The sequence below is a fragment of the Antechinus flavipes genome, chromosome 2, assembly GCF_016432865.1.
Source record: "Antechinus flavipes isolate AdamAnt ecotype Samford, QLD, Australia chromosome 2, AdamAnt_v2, whole genome shotgun sequence".
NCBI classification, from domain to species: domain Eukaryota; kingdom Metazoa; phylum Chordata; class Mammalia; order Dasyuromorphia; family Dasyuridae; genus Antechinus; species Antechinus flavipes.
In genome coordinates this window covers 402693336-402708823 of record NC_067399.1, presented here as the reverse complement: position 1 = coordinate 402708823, position 15488 = coordinate 402693336, and the positions used below count along the sequence as shown (strand labels likewise).

General features: G+C 35.0%; 1 pseudogene; it reads left to right on the top strand.

Moving 5' to 3' along the window:
* Nucleotides 1-12297: 12297 nt before the first annotated feature.
* On the top strand, nt 12298-13162 carry LOC127546748 (transcriptional repressor protein YY1-like; annotated as a pseudogene).
* Nucleotides 13163-15488: the final 2326 nt, after the last annotated feature.

Here is a 15488-nt window from a genome sequence, read left to right as displayed (position 1 = left end):
TAGGCAGGGCTGCTGTTGAAGGCCTGCCAACACTTTCACTTATTCCTATTCAATGGAAAACTGATACACCAGTGTGGATAGAACAACGGCCCTTGGCTAATGATAAAATTCAGGCCTTATTAGATATAATACAGGAGAAACTTGACCAAGGACACTTACAACCTTCTCTAAGTTCTTGGAATTCCCCAGTACTTGTAGTAGGAAAGAAATCTGGAAAATGGAGGATGTTGACTGATTTAAGAAAAGTAAATGAACAGATGGAAACTATGGAAACTCTTCAGCCTGGACTTCCATCTCCTACTCAATTGCATAGACAATGGCCTCTTTGAGTTATAGACATTAAGTATTGTTTCTATTCTATCCCTCTAGATAAGGAGGATACGAAAAGATTTGCCTTTTCAGTGCCCAGATTTAATTTAGCTGAGCCCTATAAGAGATATGAATGGACAGTTTTGCCACAAGGAATGAAAAACAGCCCTACTATGTGTCAAATGTATGTTGCTGCTGCTCTTTCTCCAGTAAGAAAAGCATTTCCAAAAGTAATGTTCTTACATTAAATAAATAATATATTGGAATGTGCACCTGAGGAGCAAATGTTAGAAGCATGTCTACACAAGCCATAGAAATCCTAAGGAACTACAAATTGCTTATAGCTCCAGAAAAAATTCAAACACATACTCCTTTTCAATATTTAGGATATGAAGTATACCCTAAGGTGCTTACAGTACAAAACTTTTCTTAAGAACAGAGAAGTTAAACACCATAAATTACTTTCATAAATTGATAGGAGACATCTAATGCAACCATTATATGACCTTTTAAGAGGAGACCATGCTTTAAACTCACCACACCAGCTTACAAAAGAAGCTAAAGAGTCTTTGAGAGAAGTTGAACTCACTTTATCCAATGTGGTTGAAAGAGTCACTCAAAACCCCTTGGAAATATTAGTTTTTGCTATAAAAGAGGCACTCACAATAGTTCTTCATTAAGAAGACAGTGTGATAGAGTGGGTGAACCCCCCAGCACAACCAGACCAAAGCCTTACTCCTTACCCAGTGCTTGTGGTTAGAATTTTATCAAAGGCCATTATATGAGCAGTACAATTATCTGGGATAAGACTTAACAATATATACATCTTTTATACTAATGCACAAATTAATGTATGCTATGAAACCATCCCAGGGTGGCAAATTTAATTGGCCACAGCTCCAAATTTTAAACATGTGTCTCCATTAAAGATAACCACACTATTACATAATTGGTGATGAATTCTTGAAGAAAAGATTTTTAAAGTTCCTCTTAAAGAACCAACTATCTTTACAGATGCATCCACACATGATATTTGTGCTGTATACTATCATGACTTAACTATAAAAAGAATTGTCAGAACTCCTTTTCAGTCCACTCAGCAGAATGAATTGTATGCAATCATTCTAGCTCTTATTGTCCAGGAGACATAAATATAATATCTGATTCAGACTATTCAGTAGGTGTGGTACAAAGAATTGCCACAGCCCAGATAAAATCTGTAGCTTCCACTATATATCAGCTCTTTAGAGCAAGTGAGAAAGCATCTAGGTAAGATTTATATCTGGCATGTCCACTCACATAGTGGACTTCCAGGTCCTATTTTTGATGGTAATTCAAAGGCAAGTAGCTTTCTAACTATGTTGGCCAATACTCCTTTATTTCAGGAAGCCCAATCTCATTCTCTCTTTTTTTAAAATAACTTTTTATTGACAGAACGTATGCTGGGGTAATTTTTTACAACATTATCCCTTGCACTCACTTCTGTTCCAACTTTTCCCTTCCCTCCCTCCACCCCCGCCCCTAGATGGCAAGCAGTCTTATACATGTTAAATATGTTACAGTACATGGTAGATACAATATATGTGTGTAGAACCGAACAGTTCTCGTGTTGCACAGGAAGTGTTGAATTCAGAAAGTAAAAATAATCTGGGAAGAAAACAAAAATGCAAACAGTTCACACTCATTTCCTAGTGTTCCTTCTCTGGGTGTAGCTGCTTCTGTCCATCATTGATCAATTGGAACTGGGTTAGATCTTCTCTTTGTTGAAGATATCCACTTCCGTCAGAATACATCCTCATACAGCATCGTTGTTGAAGTGTATAATGATCTCCTGGTTCTGCTCATTTCAATTAGCATCAGTTGATGTAAATCTCTCCAAGGCTCTTTGTATTTATTCTGCTGGTCATTTCTTACATAACAATAATATTCCATAATATTCATATACTACAATTTACCCAACCATTCTCCAATTTATGGGTATTAATTCATTTTCCAGTTTCTAGCCACTACAAAGAGGGCTGCCATGAACATTTTGGCACTTACAGGTCCCTTTCCCTTCTTTAGTATTTCTTTGGGATATAAGCCCAGTAATAGAACTGCTGGATCAAAGGGTATGCACAGTTTGATAACTTTTTGGGCATAATTTCAGATTGCTCTCCAGAATGGTTGGATTTGTAAACAACTTCAGCAACAATGCATCAGTGTCCCAGTTTTCCCGCATCCCTTCCACCATTCATCATTATTTTTTCCTGTCATCTTAGCCAATTTGACAGGTATGTAGTGGTATCTCAGAGTTGTCTTAATTTGCATATCTCTGATCAATGGTGGTTTGGAACACTCTTTCATATGAGTGGAAATAGTTTCAATTTCATCATCTCAAAATTGTCTGTTCATATCCTTTGACCATTTATCAATAAATGCTTTGATTTCTTATAGAGTCAATTCTCTATATATTTTGGAAATGAGGCCTTTATCAGAATATTTAACTGTAAAAATGTTTTCCCAGTTTGTTGCTTCCCTTCTAATTTTGTTTGCATTAGTTTTGCTTGTACAAAACCTTTTTAATTTGATGTAATCAAAATTTTCTATTTTGTGATCAATAATGATCTCTAGTTCTTCTTTGGTAAAAAATTCCTTCCTCCTACACAAGTCTGAGAGCTAAACTATCCTATGTTTCTCTAATTTATTTATGATCTTGTTCTTTATGCCTAAATCATGAATCCATTTTGATCTTATCTGGATATATGTTGTTAAGTGTGCATCCACGCCTAATTTCTGCCATACTAATTTCCAGTTTTTCCCAGCAGTTTTTGTCAAATAATGAATTCTTATCCCAAAAGTTGAGATCTTTGGATTTGTCAAACACTAGATTGCTATAGTTATTGACTATTTTTTCTTGTGAACCTAACCTATTCCACTGATCACCTAGTCTATTTCTTAGCCAATACCAAATGGTTTTGTTGACTGCTGCTTTATAATATAGTTTTAGATTAGGTACAGCTAGGCCACCTTCATTTGATTTTTTTTTTCATTAATTCCCTTGAAATTCTCTATCTTTCATTCTTCCATATGAATTTTGTTGTTATTTTTTCTAGGTCATTAAAATATTTTCTTGGGAGTCTGATTGGTATAGCAATAAATAAATAAATCGATTAGCTTAGGGAGTGTTGTCATCTTTATTATATCCACTCAGCCTAGCCAAGAACACTTAATATTTTTCCAATTATTTAAATTTGATGTTATTTGTGTGCAAAGTGGTTTTTTTTTTAATTTTGTTCATATAATTCTTGACTTTCCTTTGGTAGATAGATTCCCAAATATTTTATGCTATCGACAGTTATTTGGAATGGAATTTCTCTTTGTATCTCTTGCTGTTGGATTTTGTTGGTGATGTATAAATATGCTGAGAATTTATGTGGATTTATTTTGTATCCTGCAACTTTGCTAAAGTTATGAATTATTTCTAATAGCTTTTTAGTAGAATCTCTGGGATTCTCTAAGTACACTATCATATCATCTGCAGAGTGATAGTTTGGTTTCCTCATTCCTACTCTAATTCCTTTAATCTCTTTCTCAACTCTTATTGCAGAGGCTAGTGTTTCTAATACAATATTGAATAATAATGGTGATAGTGGGCAACCTTATTTCACTCCTGATCTTACTGGGAAAGGTTCCAGTTTTCCTCCTTTACATATGATGCTTACTGCTGGTTTTAAATAGATGCTACTGACTATTTTAAGGAAAAGTCTATTTATTCCTATCCTCTCAAGTGTTTTTATTAGGAATGGATGTTGGATTTTATCAAATGCTTTTTCTGGATCTATTGAGATGATCATATTGTTTTTGTTAATTTGGTTATAAATATGGCCAATTACACTAATAGTTTTCCTAATATTGTATCAGCCCTGCATTTCCGGTATAAATCCTACTTGGTCATAGTGTATTATCCTGGGGATGATTTTCTGTAATCTTTTTGCGAATATTTTATTTAAAATTTTAGCATCAATATTCATTAGGGAGATTAGTCTATAATTTTCTTTCTCTGTTTTCAACCTATCTGGTTTAGGTATCAGTATCATGTTTGTGTCATAAAAGGAATTTGCTAGGACTCCTTCAATCCCTATTTTTTCAAATAGTTTATATATCATTGGAGTTAATTGTTCTTTAAATGTTTGGTAGAATTCACATGTAAATCCATCTGGTTCTGAGGATTTTCTCTTGGGGAATTAGATATATTTCTAAACATTTTGCACACTTTTGTGCACAATAAAAGATTTTACACACCACTGGCATACTCTTTAATCCTCCAGGACAGGCAATACTAGAGAGAAGAAACAGAGATATCAAGACACTCCTCAAAAAACAAATGAAAGGGGGAACCACAGGTAACCCAAGAACTTCTAAATTTAGCTCTTTACACTATTATCTTCTTGATTTTTGACAAAGATGCAGTACCTATGGCAGATAGGTTTTATAACCCACTGGAAGGGCAGTGTCCACTGAGAGCAGCTCCACTATCTTTAGATAATTGCCAGGTAATGTAGAAAGATTCAGAAAGTGGTTAATGGTAGGGACCAGATAGCTTAACTGCTTTGGGAAGAGGGTTTGCTTGTTTCAGATGGGTGCCAATGAGTTGTATTTGCCTTGTCCATCAGAGAGAAATGGAGCACACCCTTGAAACAAAGGAGAAGACCCAAGAAATATCTGGTGGTTCCATTGCTGATTGTGCCCACCAATGAAAGAGCATGGCCGTTATGGTGATTGAATTATGAACATCAAAAATTGTTGGACTTCAACCCCTCAGGAATCATTGGATTCCCTGAGACATGAAAAGATTGTTGTAAGACTGGAAAACCCTCAGGAATCTTTGGATTATCTGAGACATGATGAAACTGTTGCAGGACTTCAAAATTTACTGGAATCATTGGATTCCCTGACACATGGAGTAATGGACAATAGATTGGTTTTTAACTATCTCTTGGTTGTAGAAGGAGGCATATGTGTGATTGTTATTTATATACCCTCTTTCCAGGACTTCTGGAAATCTTTTATAATACCATGTTGATTCATATTGTTTGTTATATCACTATTTGAATGACAATTCATATTTATTACCCCACATTGAGCCTGCACCCACTGTGTGGGAGAGAGAGGCACAGCTTGCCTGTGCTTTATTGCTATGTGCTTGTGTAATACCTCCCATGCTGATGGCTTTGTGTATACTTGTTTCTCATAAGTCTCTTCAGCTCAGAAACTTGCTACCAATTTCTGGCTTGACTCCCCACTTCCTTTTGGGGTTTTTCACCTCCTTTCCTGAGAAGTCAGAGAGGGTGTGATCACCTCCTTTTTGGTGTTCTCACCTCCTTGAGAAGTCAGAGATGGTATGACCACCTGTGTTGTAAAACAAAAGAAAGCAGGAGATGTAAAGGGCTGAAACTATGAAAAAAGTGTGTTGAACCAGACAAGTGAGCACTTATGTCTAATTACCAATTCAATATAAGACAGTGGCTCTATTATATATTTGGAAAAATGGCCCTTCTCACTATTTGGTGCTGGATCAATTTTTGGGGTTAAGGTAGGCAAGGATTAAAGAGTGGGGTGACAGAGGCCAGAAACTCACTTTGCAGCAGGATGAGGAGAAGAGAAGTTGGTGGCAAGCCTCATGGCAGTTTATCTGTCTCCTTCACTTCTCCCTATTAAGACCAAGGACTTTAATTTATCCTGACTCTGGCTGATCCTGAGGCCTCCAGAGAGCTAGCATGGACTTAACAATAAAGATGACAATACTACCTAAAGTAATCTACTTATTTAGTGCTCTACCAATCAGACTCCCAAGAAACTATTTTACTGGTCTAGAAAAATAACAACAAAATTCATCTGGAGGAACAAAAGCTCAAGGATTTCAAGGGAACTAATAAAAGAAAAATCAAATGAAGGTGGACTAGCTGTACCTGATATAAAACTATATCATAAAGTAGTGGTCACCAAAACCATTTAGTATTAGGTAAGAAATAGACTAGTTGATCAGTGGAATAGATTAGGTTCAACAATCTAGTGTTTGACAAACCCAAAGACCTCAACTTTTGGGATAAGAATTCACTATTTGAAGAAAATTGCTTGGAAAATTGGAAATTAGTATAGCAGAAACTAGGCATTGACCCACACTTAACACCATACACCAAGATAAGATCAAAATAAGTTCATGATCTAGGCATAAAGAATGAGATTATAAATAAATTAGAAGAATATAGGATAGTTTATCTCTCAGACTTGTGGAGGAGGAAGGCATTTGTGACCAAAGAAGAACTAGAGGTCATTATTGATCACAAAATAGAAAATTTTGACCATATCAAGTTAAAAAGCTTTTGTACAAACAAAATTAATGTAGGTAAGATTAGAAGGGAAGCAAAAAAAAAAAACAAAAAACTGGGGAAACTTTTTTTTATATGCCAATTAAAGGCCTCACTTCCAAAATATATAGAGAATTGACTCTAATTTATAAGAAATCAAGCCATTCACCAATTGATAAATGGTCAAAGGATATGAGCAGACAGTTTTTGGAGGATGAAGTTGAAACTATTTCTACTCATATAAAAAGGTGTTCCAAATCATTATTGATCAGAGAAATGCAAATTAAGACAACTCTGAGATACCACTACACGCCTATTAGATTGGCTAAGATGACAGGAAAAGACAATGACCAATGGAGAGAATGTGGGAAAACTGGGACATTGATGCATTGTTTGTGGAGTTATGAATGGATCCAACCATCTGGAGAGCAATTTCAAACTATACTCAAAGTTATCAAACTGTGTATACCTTTTGATCCAGCAGTGTTACTCCTGGGCTTATATCCCAAAGAGATAGTGAAGCAGGGAAAAGGACCTGTATGTGCAAAAAATGTTTGGGGAGAATGACTGAGTAAATTGTGGTATGTGAATGTTATGAAATACAATTGTTCTAAAGAAATTACCAGCAGGATAAATATAGACAGACTTGGAGAGACTTACGTGAACTGATGCTGAGTGAAATGAGCAGAACCAGGAGATCATTATACATTTCAACACAATACTATATGAGGATCAATTCTGATGGAAATGCCTATCTTCAACAATGAGAGTATCCAAATCAAGTCCAGTTGATCAGTAATGAACATAACCAGCTATACCCGCCCAAAGAACTATGGGAAATGAATGTGGACCACAACAAAGCTTTTTCACTTTTTCTGTTATTTTTGTTTGCATTTTTATTTTTCTTCTCAGGGTATTTTTACCTTCTTTCTAAATCTGATTTTTTTTTGTGCAGCAAGATAACTCTATAAATATGTATATATTTAACATATACTTTAACATATTTAACATGTATGAGACTACCTGCCACCTAGGGGAAGGGATAAAAGGAAGGAAGGGAAAATTTGGAGCAGAAGTTTTTGCAAGGTCAATGTTGAAAAATTATCCAAGCATATGTTTTGGCAATAAAAAGATATATTAAACAAAAAGAAAGGAGCTCTTTAGAGTCACATTTTAAGCATGAGTTTCAGATAGTCAATACAATGATTAATTGACTTTTGAGGACTAATAGTGAAGCATGCTTTCTTTTTTAAAAGTTTGTAAATTACAGGATTCAAAATGAGACATACTGTGTAAGATATGGTAATTGTATAGTTTGCTTTTATATTTTTGTTACAACAAAGATTCTAAAGAAGTGGTAGCATCACCAGAAAATGACTTCATCAGAGAATGATGTAAAAATCAGTAAAACTTAAAATAGAAACATACATGTTTTTTTTTTCTTTTGCTTTTTCACCAAGTGACATTTAAATCATTTCTAGATTCAGATCATTTTCCCTGAATGCAGTTTATAGATTGACAGATAGATTCTAAAGGGTAAGTTTCTACTTACATGCAGCCAATAATCTTCTTGGCAAGAAAGAGAAAAGTTACAAGTATATGCCCAATATATAATCAAAGAATGTTAGAGTGCGTAGAGAACTTAGCACACTGAACACACAATGTCAGATGCATACAGGTAATAATGACAGAAGCAGCAAAAATAATAATCACCCTCTCAAAGCCCAACTCATATTCCATGTAGGCATAGGGGATAAAGAATTGGGAGAAGTGGATAGCAGCAACATAAGTAATTCTTGGCCAGAGTGATTGATGTACAGCCAGGACTTGATAAGCCCAGAAAGGTCTATGATAGCAATGAAATGTTAAAAGGAAGCTTGAAATCCTGGTAAATTAGACTCTAGTGAAGCCAGTTATTACATGTTATTCCAATATTACTTAGTGTTAGTTATTCATCCCAGTTAGTGTCATTTAACTGTTCCTCAGAGTCAAAGAAATAGACAAAGTGACCTAGGATTGTAGGCTAACTCTATTTAAAATGGTTATGGTGATTAGCATGATATAGAGGACAATGGAACAGTCATTGCTCCTTCATGATCTTGTATCATAAAAAGACAAGAAACAATGGAACAAATTATATATATATATAAAACACAAAACTAGAAACATGTCTTTCCAGTAATGTGTAGAGGTTTCATACTATTTCTGTGGCAAACCCTCAGCTCCTACTTATACAATAACACAATGAAGACTTTTATAATACAATCATAAGATATATAATGGATATAAAAGAAAATGCTTTTATAGGGTAAGGGAAGGAGGGAAGAAAAGGAGGGTTAAGTGAACCTTACTGTCATCAGAATTGGCTCAAAGAGGGAATAACATACACACTCATTTGAGTATAGAAATCGATCTTACTCAACAGGAAAGTAGGAAATGGAAGGGATAAGTGAAACAGGATGGTGATAGAAGGGAGGATAGACGAAGGGAAAGGAAGAAAGGAGAGAGAGAATAGAATAAACAGAGAGTAATAAGATAAAGGGAGTTTCCCTGACAAAAGTTTCATTTCCCAACATGTAAAGAACTGAGTCAGATTTATAAAAATAACAACTATTCCCCAAATGATAAATGATAAAATGACCAAATGATATCAACAGTTTTCAGATGAAATAATTAAAACTATTTAAAAAGGTTTATAAAAATATTCTAACTCATTACTGATTGGAAAAAAATGCAAATTAAAACAATTCTGAGATACTACCACATACATTACATTAGTTAATAGGCTAGAAAAGGAAAACGACTGTGGAGGAGATGTGAGAAAAAAGAGACATTAATGTAATATTAGTAGCATTGTGAACTGATTAAAAAATTCTATTGACCAATTTGAAACCTTGTCCAAAGGAGTATAAAATCATTTGACCTAGTTCTCTATTCCAACGGAGATTTTAAAAAGGATGACCTCAAGAATATTTATGTACAAGAATATTTATAGCAGCTTTTTTCTGGGGGCAAAGAATTGGAAATTGAGGAGATGCCCATTACTTGGGGTATGGCTGAACAAATTGTGATATATGATTATGATAAAATATTATTGTGCTATAAGAAATGATGAGCAAGAGGATCTCAGAAAAAGTTGAAAAGACTTACATGAAATTACCCTGGCATGCGTTTTATCAATAAAAAGTTCTTTAAAAAAAAAAAAAAAGAATATGAATGTACATACATAATCTAAAAAAAAAAAAAAAGACTTACATGACCTGATGCAAAGTAAAATGAAATGTGTACAAAGGCATAGCAATATTGTAAGATGATCAGCTATGAATGACTTAGCTATTCTTAGAAAAGCAAAGATCCAACACAACTCTCTATGTTTTATGATGAGAAAAAAATTAATGGTGTCTGAATACAGTCTGAAGCATACTTTCTTAACTTTATCTTTCTTGAGGTTTAGCATGACGACACACAAATAATCTATATCAAATACCTTGCATTCTCATTGAAGGGGGATTGGGAGGCAGGAAGGGAGATTGTTTGAGACTCAAAGTTTTAAAAACTTTGTTTTTAAACAAGGTTTAATTTTGGTTTATTTTGTTTACATGTAACTGGGGAAAAATAATATATTAAGTTTTTTTAAAAAGAAATGAAACAAGCATTTCTATCACAAAGTAGAATAAGAAACACAAGTACATGAAATGGCAAAAAAAGGTACAGTGGATGAAATAAGAACTGATATTGAGAAGATGATAAAGTCAATTAAAATATTCACTTTACCAAAAAAAAAAAAAACCTAGAAATGAAGAGAATATTCACTAATTGGGCAATAGTTGAATAAATTATAGCACAAGGATATAATGGAATAAGATTGGGCATAATGTATCTAATGATTAGATATATGAGTCAGAAGTTATTTATCTTTTATTAAACAAGAGATGACAAATCCCCCCCAAAACAAATATAGGCCTCTGATTACATTTGAGATTTTAACAAACAAATTATACTCAGTCTGGGATCGTTGTCATAGATAAAATCATTGCCGTCAATTGCTCAGAACAATCATTGATTCACAACTTTGAGGAACATTTTTAATTGATGTTGCTATGCTAATTTTTCAAAAAATTCAAGGTACAATAAATGAAGAGCTTTCAAAACAGAGAGACTTAGCTGAAGAAATCAAAATCATATGGAGAACGGGACAAGGTAGAATTCACTTTTGTTGCTCTGTCTATTACTTGAACTCTCCCAAAGACACTTTCAGTGAAGACACATGCAAATAGTTTCATTCAGTTTTCAAAGTGATTACTTTATCCATCTTTGCAGTAGCTTGACAAATGTTAAATACCAAAGTATAATTGAGAATAATTACTTTTCCCAGGTTTGTTTCTATCTGAAATTTATCAAATAAAACAAGAATGATTTGTCTGTAATGAGAATAATTAATAATATTAATAGCAACAATAATATGGTTTATTTATATACCATATTCATATTTTATATTAAGTTTGAAAATTGTTATTAAAATATTGTCTTCATTAATGTTTAGAACAACCATATGACATGATAATTTTATTATCACCATTTTATCCCTGAGGAAACTGAGTCTAAAACAGGTTGTTTGATTTTCTTGTAGCCATATAGCTATGTTAAGAGTAGAAAAGACCTGTAGAATATAGGATCGACCATTAGAAAGAATCTTTAGATTAGATTTAGATTAGAAAGAATGGAACGAATCTTTTTTGTTTGTTTAATTATTTTTCATTATGCCCAATTTTTTTGTGATTCTATTTTGGAGTTTTCTTGACAAAAATATTGAAGTGATTTGCCATTTCCTTCCCTAAATCATTTTGCAGATGAGAAAACTGAGGCAAATAGGTTAAGTGACTAGCCCAAGGTGACATAGCCAGTAATTGTTTGAGCTTGATTTTGATTTCTGTCAAAATTATTGAATGAACCATTAAAAAGAATTATTACTATTAGCCAGTATAGATTCATCAAGAGCAAGTCCTGGTTTAGGTATTAGCACCTTATTTGTTTTATAAAGACTTGAACAGGATTCCTTCTTTGCTTAGAAATAATTTATTAAACAGTGGTATTTATTGATTTTTTAAAAATGTGATAGAATTCCTTTGAAAATCCACCTTTTCTTGATGGTTTTGTTTTTGTTTTTGTTTTTTGCTTTAGGAATTTGATGTGTTTAATTTCATATTCTAAATATGTTCATTTATTCTATTTCCTCTTAATATGGGCAATTTATATTTTTGTAAGTATTCTTCCATTTCCCTTAAATTATTAAATGTGTTAGCACGTAATTACGCAAAATAACTTAATAATTATTTTAATTTCATCTTCATTAATGGCATATATGCTCTTTTAATTTTTGATATTAGTAATTATGTTTTCATCTCTCTTGTTAAAAATTATATTTTTCCTTCATGGAGATTAACTTCTACTTTTATTTAGTAATTCAATAATTTTCTTAGATTAAGTTTTATTAATCCTACCTTTAGCTTACAAAATTTCCAATTTGTATTTAATTATAGAATTATATGGGTGCTAGACAAAGATGCTCCTTTAGAGGAGATCATAAGACACTGTGCCACAGTGGGCACAAATGCTTATTATGCCCAAACTATGATGAACATGGACGCTGGTTACGGCTGCCGCGGCTGGCAAGAGCAGCAGCGGCTGGTCGTCGTCGGCCACGGCCAGATGAAAAAGGGCGATGGCGGGGGCAAGAAGAGCGGCAAGAAGAGTTACTTGAGTGGCGGCGGTGGAGGGGCAGGCGGTGGTGGCGGAAGTGGCAGGGCCGAGCCCAGCGGCAAGAAGTGGGAGCAGAAGCAGGGGTAGATCAAGACCCTGGAGGGGGAGTTCTCCATCACTATGTGGGCCTCAGATGATAAAAAAGATATTGACCATAAGACAGTGGTGGAAGAACAGATCATTGGAGAGAATTCACCTCCTGATTTTTCTGAGTACATGACAGGCAAAAAACTTCCTCCTGGAGGAATGCCTGGCATTAGGTATCTCTCTCAGATCCTAAGCAACTGGCTGAATTTGCTAGAATGAAGCCAAGAAAAATTAAAGAAGATGATGCTCCACGAACAATAGCTTGCTCTCATAAAGGATGCACAAAGATGTTCAGGGATAACTCTGCCGTGAGAAAACATCTGCACACTCATGGCCCTAAAGTTCATGTATGTGCAGAATGTGGAAAGGCTTTTGTTGAGAGTTCAAAACTAAAATGGCATCAACTGGTTCATACTGGAGAGAAGCCCTTTCAATGCATGTTTGAAGGCTTTGGGAAGTGCTTTTCACTGGACTTCAATTTACGCACACATGTGCAAATTCATACTGGAGAAAGGCCCTATGTGTGCCCCTTCGATGGCTGTAATAAGAAGTTTGCTCAGTCAACTAACCTGAAATCTCACATCTTAACACATGCTAAGGCCAAAAACAACCAGTGAAAAGAAGAGGGAAGAATGTTCTCGAACTCGAGAAGCCTCTTACAAGAGTATAATTGGAAATAAATATGCCTCTCCTTTGTATATTGTTTCTAGGAAAGAATTTAAAAAAAATTTGAATCCTACTTGATAAAGTAGTAAAAATAAAAACAAAAACAAACAAACAAAAGAAAAGAAAAGAAAAGAAAAGAAAAAAACAACAAAAAAACCTTTTAAGATGACATTACTAAGATGCTCTATCTTGCTCTGTAGCCCAGTTTCAAGAACACAGTGTTTTGTAAAGTGCAGCCCCAATAAGAGGCTAATTCATGAACTTGCATCAAAGACAATTCTTTATATGACAGTGCTAAAAATTGGACTTCTTTTCACATTCTTATAAAGATGAAGCTCATCTGTTGCTTACAATTTTTTTTTAATTTTGTATTTTTATATTTTGTTCTTTTTTTAAAAATTACATACACAAATTTTTTATCAGCTCTTTCACTATTTTATTGATAGAAGCATTTAAAGAAATAAATTTTCCTATGATTACCATATTTGATTCAACTAATAAGTTTTGATATATTGGCTTATTATAATTCTTTTAAATAAATTTTTTGCTTCTATATTTGTTCTTTGACCTACACATTTTTTAAGATTAAGTTATTAAAATCTGTATTGCCATGGTCCTTAATTAATTATAATATTGATTGCATTATGTTCTATATTATGCATTTAAATATAATTTTCCCTAATATATGGTTATTTTGAGTGTGTGTGTGTGTGTGTGTGTGTGTGTGTGTAAGTGAGTATATTCATATATGGAAGTACCTTTGAGAAAAAAGTATTTTGACTTCCAGTTAAGATGGCGGAAAGGAGGCTCACAGCTGCATAAGCTCCACGCTTTCTCTCACTATCCATTTCATTACAAGCCTCTGAATTAATGCTTGACTGAAAAAAAAAAATCCACAAATAGTTACCAAGAGAAGCCATCCTTGAGATCCGCCAAGAAAGGTCTGTCTTTACTGGAGGGCTGGGATGGTTTTAGATCAGGCGCAGGCTGAGGGCAGTGGCAGTGAGAGCACGGGAGCAGACTGGAGAGGGGGTGGGGAGTGATCGCAGCCGTCTCTGCGGGGAGAGCTTCGCTACAGGTTTGGATACTTTGCTCCGGCAGCAAGTCAGCAGCCCAGCAGAGAAGCTAAAAACACCGGGGCTGAAGAATACAACCCCAAACAGCTGGAGTCTCCCGGGACCTGGCCGCCCCCCCCTTTCTCCCCCACAGTGACTCAGCACGCTTTGGGATCTCACAGCGCAGGCGCAGCACAGTCCTGCTAGTGCCTCACTGCTGCCCCCTGCAGTCTGTAGAGGAAGCTCGATAACACACCCAGCCCCCCCCAAAGAAAGACTCCAGTTTTTTCTGTTTTTCTTTGGTAGTTTGTCTCTGATTATTAGACAGAATGAGCAAGAAGCTGAAGAGGACTTTAACCCTTGACAGCTTCTATACAGATAGAGAGCAGACTCTAAATCCTGAGGAGACTAAAAACAGGCAGTCCCCAGGTGAATCCCCAAAGGAGGAGATCATCTGCTCCTCAGCACAGATGAACCTCATATAAGTGATTAAAAAGGCTCTCACAAGGGAGCTAGAAGAAAAATGGGGAAAGCAGAGTGAGGCTTGGCAAAAGGAGAGGGAAGCTTGGGAAAAGGAGAGGGAGGCTTGGCAAAAGAGCATGGAGAAAGTTAAAGAGAGAGTGGATAAAGAAGTAAAATCCTTGAAAAATAGGATTGGTGAACTGGAAAACAAAATTGGCGAAATGGAAAAAAATTCCACAGAACAAAAGAACTCAATTGGACAATTAGAAAAAGATTTTAAAAAAGTGAGTGAAGAGAATACTTCACTGAAAATCAGAATTGAACAAGTGGAATTGAATGACTCGAGGAGACAAGAAGAATCAGTCAAGCAAATCCAAAAAAATCAAATAATGGAGAAAAATGTGAAATACCTTCTGGGGAAGACAACAGACCTGGAAAACAGATCCAGGAGAGACAATCTGAGAATCATTGGACTTCCAGAAAAACATGATGAAAAAAAGAGCCTGGACACTATTTTCCAGGAAATTATCAAAGAGAACTGCCCAGAAGTCATAGGAACAGAGGAAAAAATAAACATTGAAAGGATTCATCGATCACCCACTGAAAGGGATCCTAAAATCAAAACACCAAGGAATATAGTGGCCAAATGCCAGAACCCTCAGATGAAGGAAAAAATATTGCAAGCGGCTAGAAAAACCCAATTCAAGTATCAAGGAGCCACAATAAGGATCACCCAGGATCTGGCAGCATCCACATTAAAAGATCGAAGGGCCTGGAATATGATATTCCGAAAGGCTAA